Source organism: Cetorhinus maximus, chromosome 7 (assembly GCF_964194155.1).
Source record: "Cetorhinus maximus chromosome 7, sCetMax3.hap1.1, whole genome shotgun sequence".
In the NCBI taxonomy this organism is placed as follows: domain Eukaryota; kingdom Metazoa; phylum Chordata; class Chondrichthyes; order Lamniformes; family Cetorhinidae; genus Cetorhinus; species Cetorhinus maximus.
Window position 1 is genome coordinate 82,032,612 of NC_135885.1, and position 12,977 is coordinate 82,045,588.

General features: G+C 41.7%; 1 long non-coding RNA gene across 1 annotated transcript in view; it reads right to left on the reverse strand.

Moving 5' to 3' along the window:
• Positions 1-12,977, reverse strand: part of LOC144682897 (uncharacterized) — a 30,218-nt gene that overhangs the window by 16,526 nt on the left and 715 nt on the right. The window lies entirely within an intron of this gene.

Sequence of the window (12,977 nt, forward strand, 5' to 3'; positions counted from 1 at the left end):
TACTACGACAAGTACTTATATACTCAATAAATCTGAGCACTGCTTTAACATTTCAATATTATTAGGGATAGATAGAATCCTAAATTAGTGCATTCTCCAGTGCAACAGCAGCCACTAACATCATGACATTTCTGAGCATTTGTACAGCTGGATGCAAAACAGTTACATGCTGTAATGGGAAGAACTTTATTTTGTTTTGCTGGGTGGATCACCTAAAACGGGATGAATGACTGGCTTCATCAGCAACTACTTTAGGACCTAAAGTTGACAATAGCATTAGGAATACAAAGAGAAGATGGCATTGGGTGGAAACAGCACACTACCAATGGGTTTCGTCTTACCGCCCAGAGATGAAGTGCCAGCAGATCTTTGCGCTACACCAGCGCTGCCTGCAGGCCAAGGGCAAGTGCTCAGTCCCAGGCACCACAGCTACAGTCTTAGTCCCAGGCACCACAGCTACAGTCTTAGCTTTCCAATCAAACAGCGGGACTTGCAGGCCGGCTTCGGGAACATCCTCAGGTTGCCAGCAACGCTGACTCTCCTCACAGGTAGTGTCCAGGAGCCAGCATTAACGTAGGACAAGCAAGCTGCAGCTAACAGAACCAAGAATCCTCTGGCGCAGCTATGCAGTTTATGCAAAGTACTGAGGCCTCAGTTTCCACCCAACACCAAGCACGTAGCTAGGGAATGTGGCTGTCTTAGACCAAGATGACACCCTGCTGGTTTGCAGAAAATCCGGCATATTACATACGTAAGAACGTATGAATTAGGAAGAGTAGACCATTTGGTTCTTCAAGCCTGCTCCGCTATTCAATGAAATCATGGCTGATCTGATTTTAATCTCAACTCCACATTCTTGGCTACACCCGATAACCTTTCACCCCTTTGTAACCAAGGGCAGAATTTTTCCCCCCAGCGGGGGAGAAGTTGATGGGCTGGCACGTGCGGGCGCGCTGCCTATCGGCGCATGACTTTTGAGGAAAGGAGTTCCAAAGACTCACTACCCTCAGAGAAAAAATGTCTTCTCATCTCTGTATTAAATGGGCGACCCCTTATTTTTAAACAGTGACCCCTAGTTCTAGATTCTCCCAAAGATTAAACATTTAAGACCCCTCAGGATCTTATATGTTACAATCAAGTCACCTCTTACTCTTCTAAACTCCAGCAGATACAAGCCTAGCATGTCCAGCCTTTCCTTAGAAGACAACCCGCCCAATCCAGGTGTTAGTCTAGCAAACCTTCTCTGAACTGCTTCCAATGCATTTACATCCTTCCTTAAATGAGGAGACCAATTCTGTACACTACTCCAGATGTGGATTCACTAATGCCCTGTATAACTGAAGCACAACCTCTCTACTCTTGCATTCAATTCCCCTCGCAATAAACAATAACATTCTATTAGCTTTCCTAATTACTTGTTGTACCTGCATAGCAACCTTTCGCAATTCATGCACTAGGACATCTAGATCCCTCCGAATCTCAGAGCTCTGCAATCTCTCACCATTTAAATAATTGGCATCTTTTTTATTCTTCCTGCTAAAATGGGCATTTCCCACATTATGCCCCATTTACTGTTTCTTTGCCCACTCACCTAACCTATCCATATCCTTTTTTAGCCTCCTTATGTCTTCTTCACAACTTACTTCCCTACCTACCTTTGTCTCATCAACAAATTTAGCAACCATGCCTTTGGTCCCTTCATACAATTTATATAAATGATTTGGAAAGAGTTCAGGCCCCCAGCAGTGATCCCTGTGACACACCACTCATTGCATCTTGCCAACCAGAAAGTGACCCATTTACACCTACTGTTTCCTGTTAGTTAGCCAATCTTCTATTCATGCCAATATGTTACCCCGTACACCATGAGCTTTTATTTTCCTTATTCAAACAGCAAACTGGCATACAAATCCTGTTAACCCACGGCTCCAGATTGTGAAGCATTGAACCTTATCATTGCCTCAACATATTATGCACCTTTCCTTTGAAAAGAAATGAAAGAAAATTTTATAACCTTGCAAAAATCTACATGCGAAGCATGTGACCTCTAAACAACAAATTTGATGAATTCAGCAGTTATTCAGGATTCCCTTGCGGACTTGCATAACTGAATCCTGGCTTAGTATAGAATCAATTGATTATTTTCCAATGGATGGATTTCTTCACTTTTCAAGTGTTGCTCCATTCAAAGGGGTGGCAGTGTGCTGATATATGCTAAACAGGAACTCAATCCAAACTCACTCAACGACATTGCAGTTCCAGTAGTGGTGGAAGTGTAGGTCCACCTTGTTTGCCCACAGATGTTTCAAGAATATACACTGTTGCCATGTATTCACCTCCTAATTACAGTAAGGATTCTGAATTAATCAAACATGTAATCAAGATTGTCAACAAAATTTGATCTGGTCATATGAAAGGATCTGTCATCTTAGAGAATTTCATCGATCTGATTAGTGGTAATAATGCCCTTTAAAAGATAGTAGATAAACCTATGCAGTTCTGGATAAGAATTTAACCAACCTGTGTTTCCACTACAAAGCAAGTGAGATGATGTGCCCACTTGGTAATAGTGAACATAACTTTGTCATCTGATCTCCCCGATTGCCAATACTACATCATTCCAATGTACATCAACAAGGCATGTGGTGAGGCCAATCAGGGACTCCGATTACTGAGCTTTCGGCTCCTGAATATCTTTCCACTCTTGGCCTTAGGTACTCAATTCTTCTATCGCTTCTGCTAAATGTGATGCATTTTACACCTCCTTGCTGTTGGCGCTGAATTTATACTTTCCTTGTAGGAGTGTTCAAATTCTAAGTGACAAAGCTTACAGCACCCCTGGGGTGAAGTCTTATATCTTGACAAGGTGGGTGCTGAAAAGATGTTTCCCCTTACGGGAGAGACTAGAACTAGGGGACAGAGTTAAAAATAATGGGTTTCCCATTTAAGACGGAAGAAGAGAATTTTTTTCTCCCAGAGGGTCGTTAGTCTGTGGAATTCTCTTCCCCAGACAGCAATGGAGGCAGGGTCATTGAATATTTTTGAAGCAGAGTTAGATTGACTCCCTTGTCAGTCAAGAATCCACGGGTAAAGGGAGTAGACAGGAAAGTAGAGGCCACAATCAGGTCGGCTATGATCTCATCAAATGGCAAAGCAGGCGTGAGGGACCGAATGGCCTACTCATGCTCCTAATTCATATGTCCATAAGCATCCACAAACATTAAAAGCTTCTCCACAACGGGGACTCTCAGGAGTGGAAATAGCACCATAACAACGTTCAACATGCCACTTCAAATGCAAAAGCATATTTCTATTGTAACCAGATAATGCAGCTGAAGGGCGATAATCCATCATCATGGTAACACCACATTGAACTGATGACTAAGCTTCCCAGACCTCTGGGATGGTTGCAGTTCCTAATGGATATCAGTCCCAACCACTCCATTGCCAATTTCCTAATAGATATTTTGCAGACATTGCTAGTGATATGACATCTCTGGACTTTTCCCAATTACCAACCTTTCTAGCAGCCAAAAAGCCTATTGTGATCCAAACCGTAGGAAGTCTTCCGAGAGCTCAATAGAGTTAAACCTGGAAAGTCAGCTGGTCCAGATGGAGCTCAAGCCAAGCTTTTCCAACTCATCACCAATGAGTTTAGTGTTCTGTTATGTCTTGAGTGCTTCCTTTGCTAAGGGAGTAGTTGGACATTAACAGAAGCAAGCAATTGTTGTTCCAGTGACAAAGCAACAAGCAGTAACACTGGACAAACTATCCCACATTGCTTCGACAGGTCACTTATCTTAAATTGCTGAGTAGTTTATGACTAAGTGATTACTATTGGACATCAATCTCTGACTTGACTGTCATCAGTTTGGTAACTGGGCTGGAAGGTCGACAGCCCATTATCTGGTTGATGTTGTGAACTTCCTTTGTAAAAACTTCAATAAGCTCAAAACAATCTCAACCTTTATTACAACAGATTTTTCAAAGGTATTTGACAGGATTTATCATACAGTTGTGGTTATGAAGTTGAGAAAGTTAAATGTACATGGGGATTCTTGTCCAATGGATTGTTGATTTCCTCACTGATCACACTCAAATGTCAGGAAATGTTGCTGTCTAGATTTATTCACACGGTGAGACATTACAAATGTATAGCTCCTAACTCTACAACCCACCACCAGTGTCAATAAGTGTCTCTTTTTACTTCTTTTGAGGAACCTGAACCAATTAAATGCCTCGTTTGAAAGGGGTACTGCTCCCCCACAGTAATAAAAATAAGAACTTTAAAGGAAACTTACAACATTCCCTGTGCTGATGCACTCCAGACTGTCCCCTGTACTACTGGGCGCAGGAGTGTGCCAGTGGACACCACATGCTCTCCCTCCAGGGACATAGCAGCAGAAGAAAGGCAGGCAGTAAGGACGAACAACCCCCTTGATTGCCCACTGTCTGGACCTGTTAATATCCAGTGTGGCCAGGCCCAGGAGCAGTCCAATGAGAGGGTCATCTGATCTGCCCCCCACCTCTACACCAGGTGACCAAAGATCTGAAGTGTGGGACTGTGGCTGTCTATCTGTAAGTGTTCAATCAAGAGCAGATGTGCCTCAGGTCACTTGACTTGGGCAAATTCTTTTTCTTAATGATGTTCTCTCTCGCTCTCTCTTCTTCTGACTTCAAACACTGGAAATACATGGACAATATGAAGTGCCTACTGGTTGTGCAGTCCAGGGCGCAGAGGGTGCTGTCAGTGAGATTCAGGAAACTACTGACACCTCAATGAATAGTGTGGGGAAAACAGTGTGCAGTTAAATGCTACTAAATGTAACGCCATACAAGTAGATTTTGTTAGACATAGGCACTTGCTCCTTGACATAAAGACACCATGAATGAGGTGAAAGCCTTGAAAATCCTGGGTATACACATTCAAGCTGATTTGAAGTGGGATAGCCTGGTGGGCAGCATGCTAAAAAAACACAAATAAATGGATAAAAACAAAAAGCTAAAAGCTACTGCGGATGCTGGAAATCCAAAACAAAAACAGAATTACCTGGAAAAACTCAGCAGGTCCGGCAGCATCGGCGGAGAAGAAATCAGCCAACGCCTCGAGCCTTCATGGCCCCTCGTTCTGCCGAGGGGCCATGAAGGCTCGAGGCGTTGGCTGATTTCTTCTCCGCCGATGCTGCCGGACCTGCTGAGTTTTTCCAGGTAATTCTGTTTGTGTTACAAATAAATGGATATTCATCCTCAGATCCCTCATCGCTTCAGACTGTGACCTGTTGTTGATCTACACTGGCTACACCCCTCCCTTGGTCAAATGCATTGTGCTTGTGTCGCATCCTGGCTTCACAGGCATAAACTGCTCAAATCGAAAGAATGCAAAAGTGCATGCTGAGATCTTAGGTCCTCAGTACCAGTTATACAACAGCACTCTTCATGTCACAAAGATTGAAATTCTATGAAGAGAGTTAATATCTGTACCAAGTTCAAAAAATACCTTATACAATCTACTCAACTTCAGAATTGGTACCCTCATCTCGCCTATCATGTCTAGCGCAATCCAGGCAACTCAGCAGTTCAATCCTGTAAGATGCAGGACAGAAAGGTACCAATGTAGTCCTATTCCTTACATTGTTCAGGTCGTCCTCAATGAAGAACTTAAATTATGAAATTTATATGTATTTCAGTGCCTGTAATGTAGGAATGGGCTACTGGCTTGTAATTTTAAAATCATTTTAATTCAATTTTATCTTACTTAATATCCCATTCATCACTTCTTTGATACCTGCTGAATTTGTCTATTCTTGGTACTATATGATTGTTACATGTTTTTAACCTGGCTACTTAGCCTTCATATGAGTTTTTTGATGTGCGCTACACTAATTCAGCCTTCAGTCTGCAAACGTGTTTCTTGAATAAAATACCATTATTAATTAAATCTCAGACCAATGTTGATGTTTATTTGTATATGTTTAATGTGAAAACTGAATTGAAAACATGGTTTTACAATGGGATTTTAGATTCCTACAATGTACAATCCTTCATGCTGCCTTTTAATTTGAATTGCCATTAAATCGATAGTAGTATCCATTCTCAAAAAAAGTCTGTTAGTTAATTTTACAAATAGCTATACTATTCGCTGGCAAACAGCCACCTGGTACACTTAAGCATGGAGTCTGTCAAAAGTCTTTTCAGACGAGTCAGATGAAAATGCTGTGCAACTTTTGCTCACAAAAATATATTTCCTGCCTTTCTCCATTTTAGTAATACCATTAATCAATGTTCTTCTAATTTTCCTCTTCTTAAGCTGCAAATATGCCATTCTATATATTCTTCCACTTTCTTAATTCCTACAATGTTTAAAGCAAGATTCTTCTTTCAGTGTCCTATTCTAAATCATTCTCAGAATTCCAGAACTTTGGAGCACCTGATTACCCTCAGCCCTTCTTTCCTCCTACAAATCTTCAAGTTTGCAAAATCCATGCTTGGCATGATCCAATCATGGCTTCCTGCTTTGCCCCAACTCCTTTGCTTATTTCAACTTTAACGGTGTCCTGACTTTGGGTCATCAGCCATCAGCCTGGCTTCACTTTTAAAGTTTGATACAGAGTCCCATTGTCAATCATTGCTCAGTTGGTAGCATTCTCAACTTGGAGTCAGAAATTTGTACTCAAGTCCCACTCCAGGCTTAAAGTACAAAAATCACTGTACACTCCAGTGCAGTACTGAGGGACTGCTGACCTCCCAGAGGTGCCATCTTTTAAATGAGAGATTCAACCAAGGCCCTCTATGACCTCTCAGGTGGATATAAAAGGAACTGTGACACTATTTCAGAAAGTACAAAAATAACAGCTTACATTTATATAGCACCTTTAACATAATGAAAAATCTCAAGGCACTTCATGGGAGCTTATATAACAAAATATGATACTGAGCCATATAAGATGATATTTAGGTGACCAAAAGCTTGGTCAAAGAGGTAAGTTTAAAAGCATGTTTAAAGGAGAAAAGTGAGGCAGAGAAGTCGTGGGAGGATATTTCAGAGCTTGGGACCTAGGCACCGAAGGCACAGCTACCAAGGATAGAGCAATTAAAATTGGGGATGCACAGGAGGCCAGGGTTAGGGGAGAACATGTATCTTGAAGGGTTGTTGGGTTGAAGGAGGTGACAGAGATAAGGAGAGTGACCCCTTGAAAACAAGGATAAGAATTTTAAAATCAAAACATTTCTTAACAGGGAGCCAATGTAGGTTAGCAAGTACAGGGGCGATAGGGGAACAGGACTTGCTACGAGTTAAGAAACGGGCAGCATAGCTTTGAATGACCTCAAGTTTAAGGAGAGTAGAATGTGGAAGACCAACCAGGAGTGTGCTGGAATAGTCAAGTCTAGAAGTATCGAAGGCATAAATAAGGGGTTCAGCAGCAAATGAGCTGAAACAGGAGCAAAGTTGGGCAATATTAAGGAGGCACAAATAGGAACTTAGAAGCTTATCTCGGGATTAAGTGTGATACCAAGTTTGTAAATTGTAAGGAACATATCTTTTTATTTCCCTTGGACTGTTGTAAAGAACATATATTTTTATTTTCTGTTGGACTATGGATTAAAATTACAATGGCTGCAGTTTGAAAGGCATGTCCAGGATGAGCGATATAAACAATGTTGAAGCCCTAGAACAGAGTGTGCCATGAAAAACAGGATGGTGCCAGAAAGGAGTCCTGGACCTAGGGAGCTGCCTGACAACAGCAGTTTAATTGGCTCATGACCAGGTTTTGTGTGGTAGCAATGCTGCAGAAAGCTCCTGGCCTACAAAGAGAAAACATCTTAAATTTATTTTCCTCATATCTCTATAACCTTCTCTCTCTCTCTCTCTCTCTGAGGAAACCCCTGTGAAAAGGAAAAGGGGAAAACCACTGTTAGAGACATTGAAAAGCAAGTGTTGAGCCAGTGAACTAAATACTGAAAGTGCTGGAAGACCACCTCGTGTCATCAACAGGAACAGAAAGGAATTCGGAAGACATCAATTAAAATCAACCCATAGAATCCTGTACTCTGGATTGGTCTATCCCACCCTTAAAATCCATGTTTTGTGTGTCATGTGTGTCTGCGTGCGCGCACGCATGTGTGTGTTTGTGTATAGGGGTTTAAGAGGGTAGAGCTCACGTTAGTGTTAGAGGTTAGCAGTTCATATTTCTTTCTTTTGCCACTGGTTAACGACAGTTTGTTCAATAAACAGTTATTTACTACTATTAAGTTTACAAACCTGGTGCTCGTATTCTGTTAACCTAAATTAAACAGTTCGGTAGAATTGGGGCAACCTGGTGGTTTAGTCAAACTAATCACATTTGTCGCGACCTGGGGAACAGTGGGGCTTGATATCACAGTGCACTATCCCCAGTGGCGTGACACAAACAGACTGGATTAATCTCGGACTGTTGCCAGGGAGAGGGATGGAATTGGGGCTAGGGAGCAGAGTTTAGAGCAGGGACCAAAAACAATGTTTAATTGGAGGAAATTTCTGCTCATGAAGTACTGGGTGTCAGATGAGCAGTGTGATAATTTAGCAATAATGTCAGAGTTGAGAGAGGTGGTGGGGAGGTAGAGTTGGGGGTTATCAGCGTATATGTAAAAATTAACGTCATGCCTTCAGATGATGTTGCCAAGGGGCGGCACGTGGATGAGAAATAGGAGGGGGCCAAGGATAGACTCTTGGGGGGGGACACCAGAGTTTACGATGAGGGAGCAGGAAGCCATTGTAAGCAAGTCTCTGGCTACAATAGATGGTTAGGAATAGAATTAGGTGAGAGCAGCCCCACCCACCTGGATGACAGTGGAGAGGCATTGGAGGAGCATAAGTATGTCAAAGGCTGCATACAGGTCAAGAAGGACGATGAGGGAAAGTTTACTTTTGTCACAGTCACATAGGATGTCATTGTGACTTTGACAAGGGCTGTTTCAGTATTGTAGCAGGACAGAAACCAGGTTGGAAGGATTTGGGAAAGATGTGAATGGATCTGGGAGGGGACAATACATTCAAGGACATTGGATAGGGAGACAATAGTTTGCAAGGACAATAGGGTCAAGGGTTGTTTTTTTGAAGAGGGGTGATAAGTAGAGGAGTTATCCCCAGTACCCTGGCCAAAATTTATCCATCAATCAAATGCTGTTGCATTTCCCACATTGCAAGTGACTACACTTCAAAAGGACTTCATTAGCTATAAAATGCTTTGCAATGAGCACTGGCTGTGAGACGTGCTTTATAAATGCAAATCTTTTTTCTTTCTTTTCCCAAAGCCCCATGCTTATAAGTGGCAAAAAGCAAGTTCATGTATGTGATTGTGCACAAGGAACATCTCTGATCATAAGACAGAAAGGTAACTAAAGGCTAGAAGCTTCCATACAAACTAGGTTAAGCCATTAGCAGAGTCGGTCCACCTTCTAGCAACTAACTCAAAGAGCCTGCCGATAGTTTTAAAACTTCACTGTATTACAATTATTCAGATTTGAAATAACAGTTAGTAGCCAACAGCAGCTTTTATATTGTTATATTATTCCAATGTAATTTAGGCATTATATGTTCATATATACGTAAGCATCCAGAGTGCCACATCGCTCACCACTGCACCGCAATCAGGGTGCTGAGCAACAATGTATCAATTTGCAGCACATGGTGTGATCTGTGAAAAACATTTAAAGAAAACTGCAGCATTTTGTGCCTAAGTATGATTATTTCAACTTCTGGGAACCACAAAACATATGACGGCAGTAGGTGTCTGTCAGTAAAACCAAAACACTTTAAACAGATTTAATGCTGAATTAGATTGAGAAAAATCAAGCCGAATTGATAGCAGTGAAGAACTGAGTGAATTGCACAGAAACAAAATGGCCACTGCCGAAGCAATGAATGCACAGCTCAAGGTCAAGATGAATTGGAAAGTTAATGAGTTGTGGAGGTATTCGAGAAGTTTAATAAAAAGTGCAGATTGACAGTCAGTAGATTTTTATTAAAAAAGGTACTAGTGAAGAAGAAAGGGTCAGTCACATCCTTTTGTGGACAGGAGAGGCAGGGTTAAGTTCGTTTAATAGCTAGGAGCTGAGTGAGGGTGACAGTAAAAACCCAGACAAGATTTTGAGAGGTTCAGCACACATCTCCAGCCAAAGTCAAACCATCCAATCCACCGATATGAATTTCAAAACCTGAGGCAGTAACCAGGTGAGCCCGTTGATAATTTCTTAATGAGATTGAGAAATAAGCCAGCAAGTGTAAATTCAAACAGATGAAAGGCTGATAGATCACCAGATTTGGGGCTCTGCATACACGGATACACAAAATGCTCCAATTGGGCAGGAAAAGGCAGGCTGTTGACACTGCCAGGGCACACAAAGCCACGAGTAGACAATTGAAGATGCTGACTACCCAAATGCTAACCTTTAATTAAGTCAAGAGAAAGGCAAGAGGCTTGAAGTAGTGAAACAGCAACAAAAGAATGCTCACCAGAGAAAAAAAGATGTTCACAAACAGAAGGGAATGTCCTGCACATGGATCAAACTGCAGAGCTTGTAGAAAGACCAATCACTGGGAAAAGATGCGCAGAATTTTAAAAATGGTAAAGGAGTTACCAGAGGCAGAGCAACAGGACAAATGAGAAAGAAACCATGCACACCCTGGGAAATGACTGAGTTTGAGGACACAATAGACATTGAATAACACAACTAAATGAAATGGCTAATTACAAAAGTTCCCAGAGAAAAGAAATTCTCACGGCCATTCACATCAGGAAAAGGAGAGAAATAAGCACAACCATAAACCTATGGTACCAGGGCAGAGAATATCATCCTGCTCAGACTATACCAGAAGATCTTTCCTGAAAGTTTGAAAGAAAATGGGCACCCAAACAAAGATGCTCTGAAATTGAGCAATGTCATGCTGAGCATATGGTGGAACTGAGATTCGAGAGCTAGGAACAAACCAAATCAGAAGGGGGCACAAAGGAAAAGAAGTTAACTGCATTTTCTGAAACAGATGATCCTGCTGCCCAGGGGTTGAGCTGTTGTGAAGAGCTGCAGCTGATCTTAGTAAACCATAAGATGAAGGTGGTGTCACTGAGGGTCGAGGGTAGCACACCTGTTGAAAAATGCCCTCTGATCACAAACAAGCAAGTGATTGCCAGAGTCAGAGCCTACAGACTGGGTAAATCCATTGTTATGAAAGATAACACGCAAAGAGAGATCAATGGGTTGCAGTCAGATATTGAAATTCTCAAGGCCGATATTGAAAGGCACAAAGCTCATGACAGAAAAGGAAAGAGAGCTAATTCAGAAAGTCAGGCAGCTAAGGAATATTTCCAGAAACCTACAATACTCCAAGATGAAAAGTTAGAACTAGAGAAGAAAGTTGCTATCTGGAAAAGACTGAAGGCTGAGCAGGACATAACATGGCATGTTGAAAACAACATATGGAAGAGAAACTGCATGCTGTTCAGTTAGCAGAGGAGGTTTCCAAGAGGGAGGTCCTGAACCTCAAAACTTCAACAGCACGTTTCAATAAGAACTTGAAAAAGAAAATAATGACAATTTGAGTTCAGACAGCAAATTAGTGAAACGCAGACTTAGCTTAAAACTATATCACAGTCGGAGAATGATTTACTGGAGACCAATAACAAACTGCGACAAATGCTCGAGCATTTGCAAAATGCAAAAAGCCAAGCAGTGTGGACAAAGGAGGAAGCTGAAAAACTGGTGGAAGACAGGCGCATAGAGTGTTTGAAGAGAAACAAAATCATAATGCAGAGCTTGAAGAGAAGAGGCACAGCATTTTACCACCTAAGCGATATCGGGAATAATGATTTTTGAGAAAAGAAAACAAGCTATCAAAGACTCTTAAATTGTACAGCTTAATTAGAGGCTAATTGTCAATTTTTATGTTTAAAATAAAAAAGAATAGAAGTCATATTGATATATAGAGGCATTTTTTAAAGAAACAGGGATTTTATCTGATTATTCCAATATGATTTAGGGACTACATGTTCATGCTTATGTATACATAAAGTATCCAGAGCGCCACATCACTGCTCAGTGCACTATAGTCAGAGTGCCCAGCAACAATGCATCAATGCCACAACATATGACGTGATCTGTAAAATACATTCAAAGAAAGCTCCAGCATTGTGTCTAAAAGTGTGCTTATTTCAAACTTCTGGGAACCACAAGACATAACAGCAGCAATGTTTGAGCATTCATTTAAAGTGGAGCTGAAGATTCCACCCCAGCTTCACACCCGATTGTAGGAAGGTATTCCTTCACTTGTCGTAACTCATATACATTGGGTCTCATTGAAGTAAATAGAATTTTAACAGTGTTATCAATTAAGAATTCAACTATTAGCTTTGGCACAGAAATTATAACATCTTTCACAAGCAGGCAAACAATTCACAAACATTTTTCAAAATCAGCTTGGTACATAATATAAGCACTGAATAATTAGTACATACCTATACAAGACACTGCCTCAACTCATTCACCAATCGCATGCCAATGACTCCTACTTGAAACTCTCACATCCATTGTATTCCAGCAACAATCCCCACTGTGCTACTGCCACCATGCTGGCACCCACGGACTTTGCCCTCTCACCGACTCACATCATTTACATCATTTAAATGCCTTGAAGGTGCCACATTTTTCCTGCACAAACCGTCCATCTGCTCCCTGTAACTTGTAAATTTGATGTCAAATGTTGATCCTCACAGTTAAAATTTATGATTCCAACAAGAATTCCTTCTCCCTCTTGCCCATCCCCGCTTCCCTTCTCCCTCTCGCCCCACCCCCTTCCCTCTACACCCTTTCTCTTTGCCTCTCCCACTCTCTCGCTTCTCCCCCCACCCCCTTCCAACCCCCACACCCCCTTCCAAACCCCCCCACCAACTCCTGCCAACCCCTCTTTCCAACCCCCATCCCCCTCCCAACCACCCTCTCCCACC